Here is a 14,477-nt window from a genome sequence, read left to right as displayed (position 1 = left end):
TGACATGATAATACTCAAGAAATGGATACATTTAGCATACAATCTTAAGAGCACTTTATTCATAACAACATATTTCAGCATTTACTTTTCTAGAACAGTAGCACCACAACCATAAAACCTTTAAGCATTTAACTCCATTACATCTTCCCAAAACTTCATCTTTAGCTTGAATTTGAATCCCATCCATTAACAAATGAATCCAAACATTCAAAAGCTTTATACATCTCCCCCACACTTAATTCTTTTGTCATCTTGCAAAATCTAACTCATCAAGAATTCAACCAATACTCTCAATGAAATAATGACAAGCAAAGATAATAAAGAATTCGAATTCTAGATGAAAATGCTTCAAGAAAATTGTGGAGAAAGAAATTAGAATTTATGATGGAATAAAAATGACAAATATCCTTTCTTTTCATGGATACATATGCTATTGTGACTTTGAAAAGAAACTAAGCAAGTTCTAGAGTTTCAATTGTTGTAAGTGCATACCACACAAAAGAATATAATCGTGTATAGTCTTAAAATGGTCCTCACTAGGTAATATTATGCAATCAAGCTCAATTAATCAAATTGATATCCGCTACCATTTTAACCAAAATCATGTAAGTAGAGTATTCAATCATGTCAAATGACCTAAAATTGATGATCAAATTTAAGAGACTTTTACCATCTTAAAAGTATTACTTAAGCAAATTCCCATGGAGATTTTTATTCCAAAAAGACACGCTATGTACTAAACAAAATGCAAAGTATGGAAGCAAATATGGAAATAAAATGCAAAATGTAAAAACAAAGTGCAAATGCAAAGTATTAAACCAAAGAAACGTATAACGAATTTATTAACAAAGCATGAATTAAAATGCAAGAGAAAATAAAATTGAAACCAACTCCCCTTTAAATTCTCGGTGGTTGAAGAAGGTTTAGAAGTAGAATCCACCCCGGAAGTGGAGTAATCATGGTTCCACTCGAATTCTTCTTATTAATCATTTTTCCTTTCACCATTCTTTCCGGAGGTCGAAGTCGGTTCAGTTTAAGCACCCACTCCGGAAGCTCAACTTCTCCTACACAATCAATAAAAGAAAACACCTCTCATACACATATGGGATAAGAAGAAAATAGGAGAATATCAGTGTGGTTTAAAGATATTTCAAGAAATGAATCACAACTAATAAAATCAACAAATGGTACCTCTATAAAATTCTCTGAAAAATTACACAAAATACTCACCTTGTCATCTTGAGAGGTACCTGGAGTGATGTTTGTTACCTCTTTTTCATCAAGAAAATGCTCAGACTCTAGTTCTGGTAAATGTACAACTTCATGTAGTGATTCTTGGGTGCTTGGCTCTATAGCACAAGTCCCTACACTCACATCTTCAATTCTTGGTGATTCTTGAGGTAATGCTTCCAGTAAGCATTCCCCTACACTTAAATCATCTTCAAAAACAATACCTGCATCATTCACAACATCTAGAGCAACATCGTTAGTAGAAACAAAATTTTGAACAACTACATCATCATCACAAATAATATTAGAAAATTGTTGTGAAGAAATAGAAGTAGTGTCAGGCCTGACAAGCACTCCACAATCCATCTCCTCACTGGCTCTTTGTGCTTGTAACTGATTAATAGATGATGCTATCTGATCTAACTGACTCTGTATATTCTGTATCCTTACAAATTGTTGCTCTTGATGCTCTCTCATTTGTTGCATAACTTCATTGCATTTCCACATTGATTCTTCAATTTGTTCTTGTGCATCCTCATACCTATTCCGCTGCTCCATAGGTAGGTAGGACTGATAGAACTGAGTCTGAGGCTGATAAAAATAATTCTCCATCTCATCTCCAAAATACTGATATGGATCCATGGTCACATGAATTTCCTGTTCTTACACTGAAACACTAGCAAATAAAATCAGAAGACTCAGGAACAAATAAAATCAAACACATGGATATATAAACATGAAAACAATCAAACAACAATCCTAAAATTACTACAATGCTTATAAAGTCCCCAGCAACGGCGCCAAAATTTGATAAGGCGAATCTGTCACATCCGCTAATCAAATTGTATAAATGTATATTTCACTGAACCCCTTAATTAAACAATAATGTCGTAGTAACGAGCCCAGGATCGCTCTCGAGGAACCAACAATATGATGTAATCTTAGGATCGTATTTTTATTCTTATTTTTGGGGTTTTCGATATAAAAATGGAGTTGGGGGTTTTAAAGCTTTGAATATAAATCTACAAAGGAAAACACAGCAGTAAAGAAATTAATCTAAAGCATAACTAAAACCTACCTATGTGCCAACAATCAAACCTTAACGCATTGTCACTCCTACATTGAGATTAAATCATTGACACACTCTTAAACTAAGGAATGAAATACAAGACAGAAATAAAATTTAATCTAAAGCATGATTTAAACCCTAATTTGGAACTTAAACTCTAAACACTTAACCAAGCATCAAATTAACTTAAACTAAGCTTCAATTAAGTAATGAAATACTAAATTACTGCTAAAAACATAACAAACAATTAATGAATCCAATCTAAGCTATAAAACAGAAATGAAATGAACTGAAAAGGTAAACCAATCCAATCTCTCAACCAATCTAACAAGCTCACACTCTTGCCGTCACACAAGAGTGCCAAAGTCGAGACCACCCAACTTTGGACCTCAGTGGAGCATATCTACAGCGTATCAGTTCCAGGATTGCTCAAGAACGCCGACGGACCACCCCCGGCGAGCTAAGAACATCCCAAAACCCACTCAAGTGCCGAAAATCTGGAAATCTGGTCTCGGAATCTGGATGGAGGCAGTGGATTGCGGATTGTGGATGGATGAGGCTCAGCAACGTCGGAGGACCAACGCCGAACGCTTCTGATGAGAATCGGCACTCAGATTTGGAAGACCACCTCCAAATCTAGCGGAAACAGGGGAATGCCGAGAGAAGACTTCCACCGGCGGAAACACCCACCGGAGGCTCCAGAGAATCGGGATGAGCTGATGTAGAGGTTATCCACCGAGGTTGAAACTTGAGAGAATGATTGGAGAAGGAAAGGGGCCGGAATCCAGAGAAATGCCGCGGGGACGAAGCTGCTGTGCGTGGAGGATTCGACGAAGAAGAAAGAACACTGTAGCTTCTGTTTTGAATCAGATCTGGATCTGGAATGGACGGTTGAGATGATTCCGGGCTAAATCAACGGTGAAAAGTCATCCAAAATCTGATCCGAAGGTACTGATGTTGATCTAGGGTCTGGATCTACCCTCCCGTAAGTCGGATCGATCAGATCATCACTGGATGGCCCAGATCTGCTTATCTTCAATGAACGACCCAAATTACTCCGGCTGGATCAATGGCTGGATGAACTCAGATCTGGATCAAAACTTATGGATCTTCATCAATGGATCAGATCTGCTCCCCATTAAGTTGGATCGGCCAGATCTTCAACAGATGGTCAGGATCTGTCCTATTCTTGATGAACGGCCCATAATGCTCCAAAGCTTGATCTTCTTGTTTGAACTCCGATTTGTGCCCAATTTCGGTCCAAATAGATCCAAATTCAAGATCCTTTGATGCCTACAAAATAAGAATCAAATATTAGCATCAAACAACACCAAAAATAAAATAATTTGCAATTAGGTCCAAAATAGATGCAATGCACAAAATATGATGTAACCATGATTTAAACCTATAAAATCAACATCAAACCATGCATATATGAATTAAAATAATGCAGTAAAATCATGGTTATCACTCGTACGGAGGGTTTTGAGGGGATTGATCGGTGGGTACGGATAAAGTCTGTTTGGGATACCCATTTAAGTGAGGAATTATTTTATTTATAAATTCCTTTCTTCCCCAAACGCCGATCCTTTTATTCCCGAACCCCTCTTTCCCTTTTCCCTGTGATTTCCCAATCCCCCTTCTTCTCTGTTCCCTCTCTCACGGACGAAGCAAGCCGAGAGCTCCGGCGATCTCCCTCTGCCGCCATCGACACCCTAAGATCAGATCCGACTGGTGTTCTTCCTCTCCAGGCCATCTTCGGTCCAGCGGTCGCTTCTCTGGTGGTTCCTGCGGCCGATCGTCGACGGCGTCACGGCTAGGGCACGGTGAGGGTCGAATCTCGCTTCGTCTCCAACTGGTAGGCCTTCCCTCTCCTCTCCTCGCACTGCTTACTGTGTGATCCACCTCTTCACGGTTGGATTTAGATCGAGGGGCGCCACCGAGGATTGATCTTGGAGGTAAGGCATCGCCGGATATATATGCGTAGCTAGATTAGGGTTCTTCCCGGTACTGACCCTCTCTTTCTCTGATCTGTATGTTAGAGACATCATCAGAAAGGGATCTTGGTGCCGGATACAGATTCTTGGCTGAGATCACCAAGTGCTCACTGGAAGCAAAGACAAGCACCTAATTCCATTTCTGAGGTTTATTGATCAAGTGCATGGGATTAGAGAAGTTGAGTGGAGTGGAATCCAGTAGGTGGTTGTGCTGTGAATTTTGCTAGTTTCGGAAGCAACCTCATCTAGCAGATTACCTTGTTTCAACAGCAACAACAACTGGAATTAAGGTAAGGTGAAAGAGTTCTTCTCTCTGTAAACTACTTGGTTGGGGGTCATAGTAAAATTTTGATTTCATGATCATATGTAGGGTTTGATTTACATGATCGTGCGTAGCTTGGAATTAGGGTTAGGTTTGAATTGAATTTTGGTTGGAACATGATATAGATCATGTTTCGAAATTTGATATCTGTTAGGTTGTGTAGATTAATTAGGTAAATTGGGATTATATTGATTAGGGTTTTGCCCTAATATAGTTTTAGGGATTTTATTTAGCTATTCATTTGGATTTAGCTAAATAAAATATATATTGTTTGATTGACACAGGACTTTGATTCGAGACAGGCGTCTCGACCTTGGATTGCTTGATCGTACCTTCTATTTGAGGCGGGTACCCTCTGACTTATCTTTTGATAATGTCTTATGATATGTGTAGCTTATATATACTTACTAGTGGTAGATAGTAGATTATTCTCCCTCTTGGTCTTAGCTAGTTGATACCTATCACATGCTTTATCTGCTAGTTGCTTTACTTCAAGATTGGATATTTTATCTCTTGCCATGTGTATATATGTTCATAGAGATGCATATCTATAGTACTCTACTCTACTGGATTAGTTGCTTTACATGTGTGATACATGCTCTTGGATTCATGATACTTACATCTGTTAGGATGTATACTAAAAGTCTAGCTTTTGGTATAAACATTTATCTAGAAATAAGAATCACATTGGTCAAATGTCTACATTTATGATAAATGTAGTTATTCAATTAATTTATATTGTAGATAACATGGTGTGTGGTGTCACACACAGAGGATCATGTTATCAGTACCTTATAAATTATAAACAGTAGCTCACGACCAAAATGGAAAGGAACAAACCATTGTAAGGTCGTAGTGTAATTAGGAATCAGTTTATCTTAACTATATAATTACACTAGTACACTTAGAGTGTATTGAGTAGGACCATTAGAGGTCGTTTCTTTTATACTGACTTTATAAAGAAACAAAGACCTCAGTTATTATGGAAGTGTGTGCTCTTAATCCTAATATAATAACAAGCACATATATTTGATATTTATTTCTTTAATTTATCAATGGGTGAGATTTAGTTCGATGAATCAATAAGCCCGATAAGTTGGGAAATGATATCACTTATAGTGTGTGTTGTTGATTATAGAAGGAAACTGTGTACTAGAGATACTAGGTTGATAATGTCCCCAAGAGGAGCTCATAAGGATTGTCATGTTAAACCCTGCAGGTGGACTTAGTCCGACATGATGATAAGGTTGAGTGGTACTACTCTTGGATTAAGATATTAATTAAATGAGTTGTTAGTAACTCACTTAATTAGTGGGCATTCGACATCTTAAACACAGGGAGACTAACACACTCATAATAAGAAGGAGCCCAAAAATGTAATTTGGGATTGGTGCGGTAGTTCAATAATAGTTCTATAGTGGAATGAATTATTATTGATAAAATTAAGTTGTGTGTTCGGGGCGAACACGGGATGCTTAATTTTATCGGGAGACCAAAACCAATTCCTCCTCTCGGTCCCTATCGTAGCCTTTTATTTATAGAGTACTATACCCACCTATACCCACCTTCTATACCCACCTAAAGGGGGCCGGCCAAGCTAGCTTGGGAACCAAGCTAGGGCTGGCCTAGGTATAAATTGGGGTGGTTGGCCCTAGCTTGACCCCAAGCTAGTGGGGCCAGCCAGATTAAATTAAAAAGGAATTTTAATTTTAATTTTTATTATGTGGAAGAAATAATTTATTAAAGAGAATTAAAATTAAAATATCTCTCTTTAAAAGATCTACAAAAGATTAAAAGAAAGATATTAGATCTCTTTCCTTATTTGTAGATTGGAAAGATATTTTATTTTTTCTCTTTGAAAATTATTCACATGTAGAAAATTAAAATTATAGAAATTTTTTTTTATCAACCATGAAGGGATTTTAAAAGGAAATTTTATTTTTTAAAATTTCCAAAGACAAATAAGGAAGTTTTAATTGTTGATTGAAACTCTCCTAATTTTTCTATTTGAGGTGGCCGGCCATGATTAGTTGATTAAGAAATTTTATTAAAATTTTCTTAATTAATTATTGTCAAAGAAAGTTAAGGAAATTTTATTATAAATTTCCTTATTTGCTAAAGCCAAGGAATATAAAAAAATGGGTAGGGATGCCTTCATGGGAGACAACCTCTATTATTCTCCCTCTCCTATTCCTTGGTGTGGCCGACCAACATCCTCTCCCTCTCTTCCTCTTTGTGGTGGCCAAAACTTCCCTCTTGCTTGGAGTTCTTGTGTTGGCCGGATACTACTTGGAGAAGAAGAAGAAGAAGGAGAGAAAGCTTGCATCCCTTGGAGCTTGGTTGGTGTTTTTCTTCTTCCTTGGTGAAGCTCTTTTGTTTTGGCCGAACCTAGCTAGGAGGAGAAGAAGGTGATTAGTGGTTTCTTATCTTGGAAGATCGTTGCCCACACAACGTCCGAGGTTAGAAGAGGAATACGGTAGAAGATCAAGAGGTCTTTCTAGAAGGTATAACTAGTAATTTTTCCTTTCCGTATCATACTAGTTATTTATGGAAATAATACCAAATACAAGAGGCTTACGATTCTAGAATTTCAAATATGTTTTTCGATGTTGTGTTTTTTTGTTTTTTCTTTTCCTTGTGATTTGATTGTTCCTTTCGGTTAACCTAAAGTTATTTTAGGAAATTAAATATTAGCTTTCTATAAAAGGTTTTGTCTAGTCGGTGGTGGTTGCTCCCATATCCAAGAAGGCCATGTGCCTCGCCACGTTAGTACTGGGAACCAATTATGGAAATTAATATTTAATGAAATTAATAACTTAAGGTGACTTGGGTCGAACGTGTTAAGTTCAGCAGGAGATCCAAGTCAAAACCTAAAAGAACATATAGATTAAGTTTTGGATCAAACATGTTAAGTTCCGCAGGCGATCCAAAATTTAATTTAAAAGAACACATGGTAGCTAAGAAAAGGTTCAGACCTTTGTATAAATTTTTTGTACAGTGGAACCTCTAGGTTTTCCGAGTAGCAACCAACAATTGGTATCAGAGCTAGGGTTTTGCCTCTGTGTATTTGTTATTAGTTTAATTATGCACATGTCATACATAATTTAGGCAGGTTAATAGTAGGATGTGCTAACTTTGTGGATGCAGGATCCAACTATTATGGCTTATAGTTATTATGTGTGTGATTGGACCCTTGGACATGTCAAGGGAATTTTATTGTGTGTGCATGATTGTATTATAAAATTCTGCAGGAGCTGTATTTAGTTTTATTAGGATTTTATTTTTGATCTAGTTACATGTACATTCCTTTTATGGAATATAGGATCGATGGATGTAAATTTTATTTTATGTTCTATCTAGTTTACATGTACATTCCTTCGAGGAATATAGGATCAAAATGTAAAATTCTATTTATGTCGCGGATCGAATCTTGCAAAGCGTGGAACCTTCTAAGGACCGAGGCGCAGCGGAACAAGATGGATGCGACAGCTAGACCCGGTGGCAGTGACCAAATATGGCAGCAGCTTGGGATGACAACACACGGAGGACAACAAGAGATAAAAGCCATAATAGTTGAAAATTAGATTTTCTATTTATTGCTTTTATATTGTGCTGTGTGTGCATGTTAGTTTACATATTTAGTAGGCTAGCATAGTTAAAATTCCTCATTTATAAATAACTAAGTGGGAGAGAGATTTTTAAGTAAATCCCATGGTCTCCATTACTGGCTTGTAAGTGATGCAAACAAGCTTGCGCGTTGGCTCTGAGTGCCTTCCTCCATAATGGATGAGCTTGTTTGTGGATCACTAGAACAGACTTCCATTTTTGGATGACTATAGGAAGTTAATTAAGAGCGTGTGATCTTCCCCAACGGAAGGGGCATAATCTTATTAATGGACTTAGTGTCAAGTAATGGTATACACTTAGACACATCTAATAGTATCCTCCCCATCGGAGTCACTACTATTATTTGTGTGACCAAATGATACCAACTATTAATTTTATTTGTCAAAAAGTTAGGTTGACAAGATAATAAAATTAATGGGTTAAAACCCTCCTTTTACAAATGTTGAATTTGTATACGTCTACACTAACGTGGCATGCAAAATTCACGGTGTTTGAGGTGTTGGTGAATTTAAATAATATTGTTTGAGGAATCAATATTTTTTAAATTCAAAAGTTTTTGACCAAATATTTGATCAAAGACAGATCAACTATTAATTTTATTCGTCATAAAGTAAAGTTGACGAGATAATAAAATTAATGAATAAAATCTCCTCTTCGATTTTGTATACGTCCACACTATCATGGCATACAAAATTCATGGGGATTTTTAAGGAGTTGATCTTGACCAAGTATTTTTGTGATTCTTAGGATTTAAAATGTTTGTCAATCCCCTAGTAGTCATACTATAAGAAAGACTTAGTAATCCCAATTGTAATGATTGCAAATAAGGACTTGGACATTAAGGTAAACTGTCTTCTTAGAACTAAGAGCAATATAGGTGTATTTAATTCATTAGTTGAAACATGTTTAGTGGTGCTATCTACCAGAACCTGGAGTGTAGATACAGATGCCATTAATCATGTCCGTAATTCATTGCAGGGTTCCAGGAAACCCGGCAACTAAATGAAAATTAAAACACTGTCTACATGGGCACTATTGTAAAAATGGTAGCTGTTGCAGTGGGAGATGTTTATCTTTTGATAAGAATAAAACATGGATTTTTGAGTAATTGTCTTTACGCACCAAGTTTAGAAAGAACTAGTTTTCAGTTTCTAAACTATTCAAAGAACTTGATATTCTGCCTCTTTTAATAACAAAGTTGTTATTAAGAAAAAGAGGGAAGTTATCTGTTCTAGTACGTTGGTTGGCAATTTATAAATCCAATAACTCTCACGATGCAACAAATGGAAATTATTAACACATCTTCTAACTTTAAGAGAAAATAACCTTCGAAAATGAACCAATTATATCTTTGGCTTCTAAGGCTAGGTTATATTAACTTGAGTAGGATTCATTGGTAGCTGATGAACTTTTGGGTTCATTAGTAGTGGAAATCTTTCCAACCTACGAGTCTTACTTGGAAGGAAAAATAACCAAGAAGCTTTTAAGTCTAAGGGGTATGGAGTCAAAGATATATTGGAATTGGTTCATTCTGATTTGTGTGATCCTATGAGCATCCAGGCAAGAGGTTGTTTCAAATATTTCATCTATTTTATAGACAACTATTTGAGATACGGATATATTTACTTGATGTGCCTCAAGTCTAAGTGCTTTGATTAGTTCAAAGAGTACGAGACTGATGTGGAGAAACGACAAAGTAAAAGTATCAAGACACTACGGTAAGATCGTAGTGGCAAGTACCTCTTGGGAGAATTTAGGAGTCATTTATCAGAAGTAGGGATTCAATCCAAACTAACTGCACCTGGTACACTCCAACAGAATGGTGTAGGAAAAGGAAGGTATAGGACTCTTATGGAAATAAGTAGATTAATGAGTTATTAAGAATATTATCAAAATCATTTTAAGGATATACTCTGGAAACGGGAGTGAATATAGTACCTTCTAAAGTCAGAACTCTCTACTCATATAGAATTGCTGAATAGGCGTAAGCCTATTTGAAGCATATTCGGATCAGCACATATGATGAAGAGAGACAATGATAAGTTGGACAGAATTCACTTGTTTGTGGGTTATCTAGTAAAATGAAAGTAGGTTTATAGTCTTAAAAATCGGAAGGTCATTGTTAGCATCAATGAGATTTTTAGAAAAGGACTATGTAATAAACCATGTGCCCATAAGAAAATTTGTTCTTAAGGAAATAATAAAGGCATGTATAATCTAGTACCAAGTACAAGATGAGATACCACAAGCGCAACACGTATCACAAATGATACACAATTGCGAAAGTGCCTTGTCGTAGTGGGAGGTTGTTAGGCAACCTAAAAGATTCATGTTTATGGGAGAGTTTTGGACTCGATCCCGGAGGACATGAATGATCTCCGGACATATAATGAAACACTCCAAGATAAAGATGCAACATCTTGGCAAAGAGTAATGAATAACGAAATTAGAATATATGTATTCTAATAAAATCTGAAGCTTGTAGAACCACCAAATGGTGTAAAAGCCTTAGGGTGTAAAAGGTCTATAATAGGAAAGAGGATAGAAAGGAAGGTAGTAACTTTCAAAGCAAGGCTTGATGAAAAGGAAACTTTTCCGGTAGCCATGCTTAAGTCTATCCGGATTCTTTCATCTATTTGGTAAGTGGATGTCAAGACAACATTCCTTAATGGAAGTCTTGAAGAAAGCATCCATATAAAACAACCAGAAGGGTTCATTGCAAAGGGCTAAGAGCATCTTGTGTGCAAGATCAATCAGTCTATGGACTGATGCAAAGCTTTAAGGTCTTGGAACATCCAGTTTATCAAAGTAATCCAGACCTATGGATTTATTGAGTAAACGGATAAGTCTTGTGTATACAAAAGGTGTGATGGAAACGTGGTGGTATTTCTTGTACTATACGTAGATAACATTTTTGGTAGTTGGAAACAATATCAAAATGTTGTCAGAAGTAAGAGTATGGTTGTCCAAATAATTCGATATAAAGGACTTGGGAGAATCTATATATTTTTGAGATCAAAGTAATAAGGGATCGAAAGAAAAAATATATTTTACTTATCCCAAGCTTGATACATCGGAAAATCCTTGCTCGTTTTAAGCATGCAAAACTCCTCGAAAGGTTTCTTACCTTTTAAGCATGGAGTGTCTTTATCTAAAGAGATGTCTCTGATGACATCAAAGGAGATTGAGGACATGTAGGCAGTTCTTTATGCTTCGGTAGTTAGACAACCTAATGTATGCTATGCACGAGATCAGATATCTGTTTTGCCAAGGGCATAGTTAGCAGATATCAAAGTAACCCTAGACAAGGACATTGGACTGCAGTAAAGCATATATTAAAGTACCTTAAAGGCGCTAGAGATTATATGCTAGCTTACAAGGCAGTTAATTTGGTCCCTGTGGGTTACACGGATTTTGACTTCCAATTGGATAGGGACAATAATAAGTCGACCTCGGGGTTTTGTGTTTACTTAAGGAGGTAAAGTCATAACTATGGAAGAGTGATAAGCATAGGTGTTTTTCTGGACTCTACCATAGAAGTTTAGTATATGGCAAGCCTCTGAGGTAGCCATAAAAGCTGCATGACTCAATAACCTCAAGATAGACTTAGATATGATTTCTGGTTTGTCCAAAGATTATTACAATTTATTGTAATGATATTGGTGCAGTAGCAAACTCGAAGAAACCATAAGTCTATAAGGCAAGTAAACACAATAGAGCGCAAGTACCACCCAATACGAGAAATCGTATAAACGAGGAGAAGTTGTTACCCCCTAGATTGCATCAGGTGATGATCTATAGATCCTTTCACTAAGGTCCTTAAGGCAAGAGCTTTTGATGGGCATGTTGAAGGGTTGGGAATCAGATGTATGGTAGCAGATATGGCAGCTTAGTCTTTTAGTATAAGTGGGAGATTGTTAGGATGTATACTAAAAGCCTAGCTTTTGGTATAAACATTTATCTAGAAATAAGAATCACATTGGTCAAATGTCTACATTTATGATAAATGTAGTTATTCAATTAATTTATATTGTAGATAACATGGTGTGTGGTGTCACACACAGAGGATCATGTTATCAGTACCTTATAAATTATAAACAGTAGCTCACGACCAAAATGGAAAGGAACAAACCATTGTAAGGTCGTAGTGTAATTAGGAATCAGTTTATCTTAACTATATAATTACACTAGTACACTTAGAGTGTATTGAGTAGGACCATTAGAGGTCGTTTCTTTTATACTGACTTTATAAAGAAACAAAGACCTCAGTTATTATGGAAGTGTGTGCTCTTAATCCTAATATAATAACAAGCACATATATTTGATATTTATTTCTTTAATTTATCAATGGGTGAGATTTAGTTCGATGAATCAATAAGCCCGATAAGTTGGGAAATGATATCACTTATAGTGTGTGTTGTTGATTATAGAAGGAAACTGTGTCCTAGAGATACTAGGTTGATAATGTCCCCAAGAGGAGCTCATAAGGATTGTCATGTTAAACCCTGCAGGTGGACTTAGTCCGACATGATGATAAGGTTGAGTGGTACTACTCTTGGATTAAGATATTAATTAAATGAGTTATTAGTAACTCACTTAATTAGTGGGCATTCGACATCTTAAACACAGGGAGACTAACACACTCATAATAAGAAGGAGCCCAAAAATGTAATTTGGGATTGGTGCGATAGTTCAATAATAGTTCTCCAGTGGAATGAATTATTATTGATAAAATTAAGTTGTGTGTTCGGGGCGAACACGGGATGCTTAATTTTATCGGGAGACCAAAACCAATTCCTCCTCTCGGTCCATATCGTAGCCTTTTATTTATAGAGTACTATACCCACCTATACCCACCTTCTATACCCACCTAAAGGGGCCGGCCAAGCTAGCTTGGGAACCAAGCTAGGGTCGGCCTAAGCATGGTTTAGGGTGGCCGGCCCTAGCTTGAACCCAAGCTAGAGGGGGCCAACCACATTAAATTAAAAAAGAATTTTAATTTTAATTTTTATTATGTGGAAGATATAATTTATTACAGAGAATTAAAATTAAAACATCTCTCTTTAAAAGATCTACAAAAGATTAAAAGAAAGAGATTAGATCTCTTTCCTTATTTGTAGATTGGAAAGATATTTTATTTTTTCTCTTTGAAAATTATTCACATGTAGAAAATTAAAATTATAGAAATTTCTTTTTATCAACCATGAAGGGATTTTAAAAGGAAATTTTATTTTTTAAAATTTCCAAAGACAAATAAGGAAGTTTTAATTGTTGATTGAAACTCTCCTAATTTTTCTATTTGAGGTGGCCGGCCATGATTAGTTCATTAAGAAATTTTATTAAATTTTTCTTAATTAATTATTGTCAAAGAAAGTTAAGGAAATTTTATTATAAATTTCCTTATTTGCTAAAGCCAAGGAATATAAAAGAATGGGTAGGGATGCCTTCATGGGAGACAACCTCTATTATTCTCCCTCTCCTATTCCTTGGTGTGGCCGGCCAACATCCTCTCCCTCTCTTCCTCTTTGTGGTGGCCGAAACTTCCCTCTTGCTTGGAGTTCTTGTGTTGGTCGGATACTACTTGGAGAAGAAGAAGAAGAAGGAGAGAAAGCTTGCATCCCTTGGAGCTTGGTTGGTGTTTTTCTTCTTCCTTGGTGAAGCTATTTTGTTTTGGCCGAACCTAGCTAGGAGGAGAAGAAGGTGATTGGTGGTTTCTTATCTTGGAAGATCGTTACCCACACAACGTCCGAGGTTAGAAGAGGAATACGGTAGAAGATCAAGAGGTCTTTCTAGAAGGTATAACTAGTAATTTTTCCTTTCCGCATCATACTAGTTATTTATGGAAATAATACCAAATACAAGAGGCTTACGATTCTAGAATTTCGAATATATTTTTCGATGTTGTGTTCTTTTATTTTTTCTTTTCCTTGTGATTTGATTGTTCCTTTCGGTTAACCTAAAGTTATTTTAGGAAATTAAATATTAGCTTTCTATAAAAGGTTTTGTCTAGTCGGTGGTGGTTGCTCCCATATCTAAGAAGGCCATGTGCCTCGCCACGTCAGTACTGGGAACCAATTATGGAAATTAATATTTAATGAAATTAATAACTTAAGGTGACTTGGGTCGAACGTGTTAAGTTCCGCAGGAGATCCAAGTCAAAACCTAAAAGAACATATAGATTAAGTTTTGGATCAAACATGTTAAGTTCCGCAGGCGATCCAAAATTTAATTT

The 14,477-nt window shown here is 36.3% G+C and overlaps 1 long non-coding RNA gene across 1 annotated transcript; it reads left to right on the top strand.

Moving 5' to 3' along the window:
- The first annotated feature begins 3,908 nt into the window (after positions 1 to 3,908).
- Positions 3,909 to 4,962, top strand: LOC122049375. Its single transcript, XR_006130940.1, has 3 exons — positions 3,909 to 4,257; positions 4,342 to 4,586; positions 4,903 to 4,962. It is a non-coding gene; the product is annotated as an uncharacterized LOC122049375 (long non-coding RNA).
- The last annotated feature ends 9,515 nt before the right edge of the window (positions 4,963 to 14,477 follow it).

This window comes from Zingiber officinale, chromosome 2B (assembly GCF_018446385.1).
Source record: "Zingiber officinale cultivar Zhangliang chromosome 2B, Zo_v1.1, whole genome shotgun sequence".
NCBI lineage: Eukaryota > Viridiplantae > Streptophyta > Magnoliopsida > Zingiberales > Zingiberaceae > Zingiber > Zingiber officinale.
Note: the sequence above shows the minus strand (reverse complement) of the source record. Positions and strands in the feature narration are given on the sequence as shown.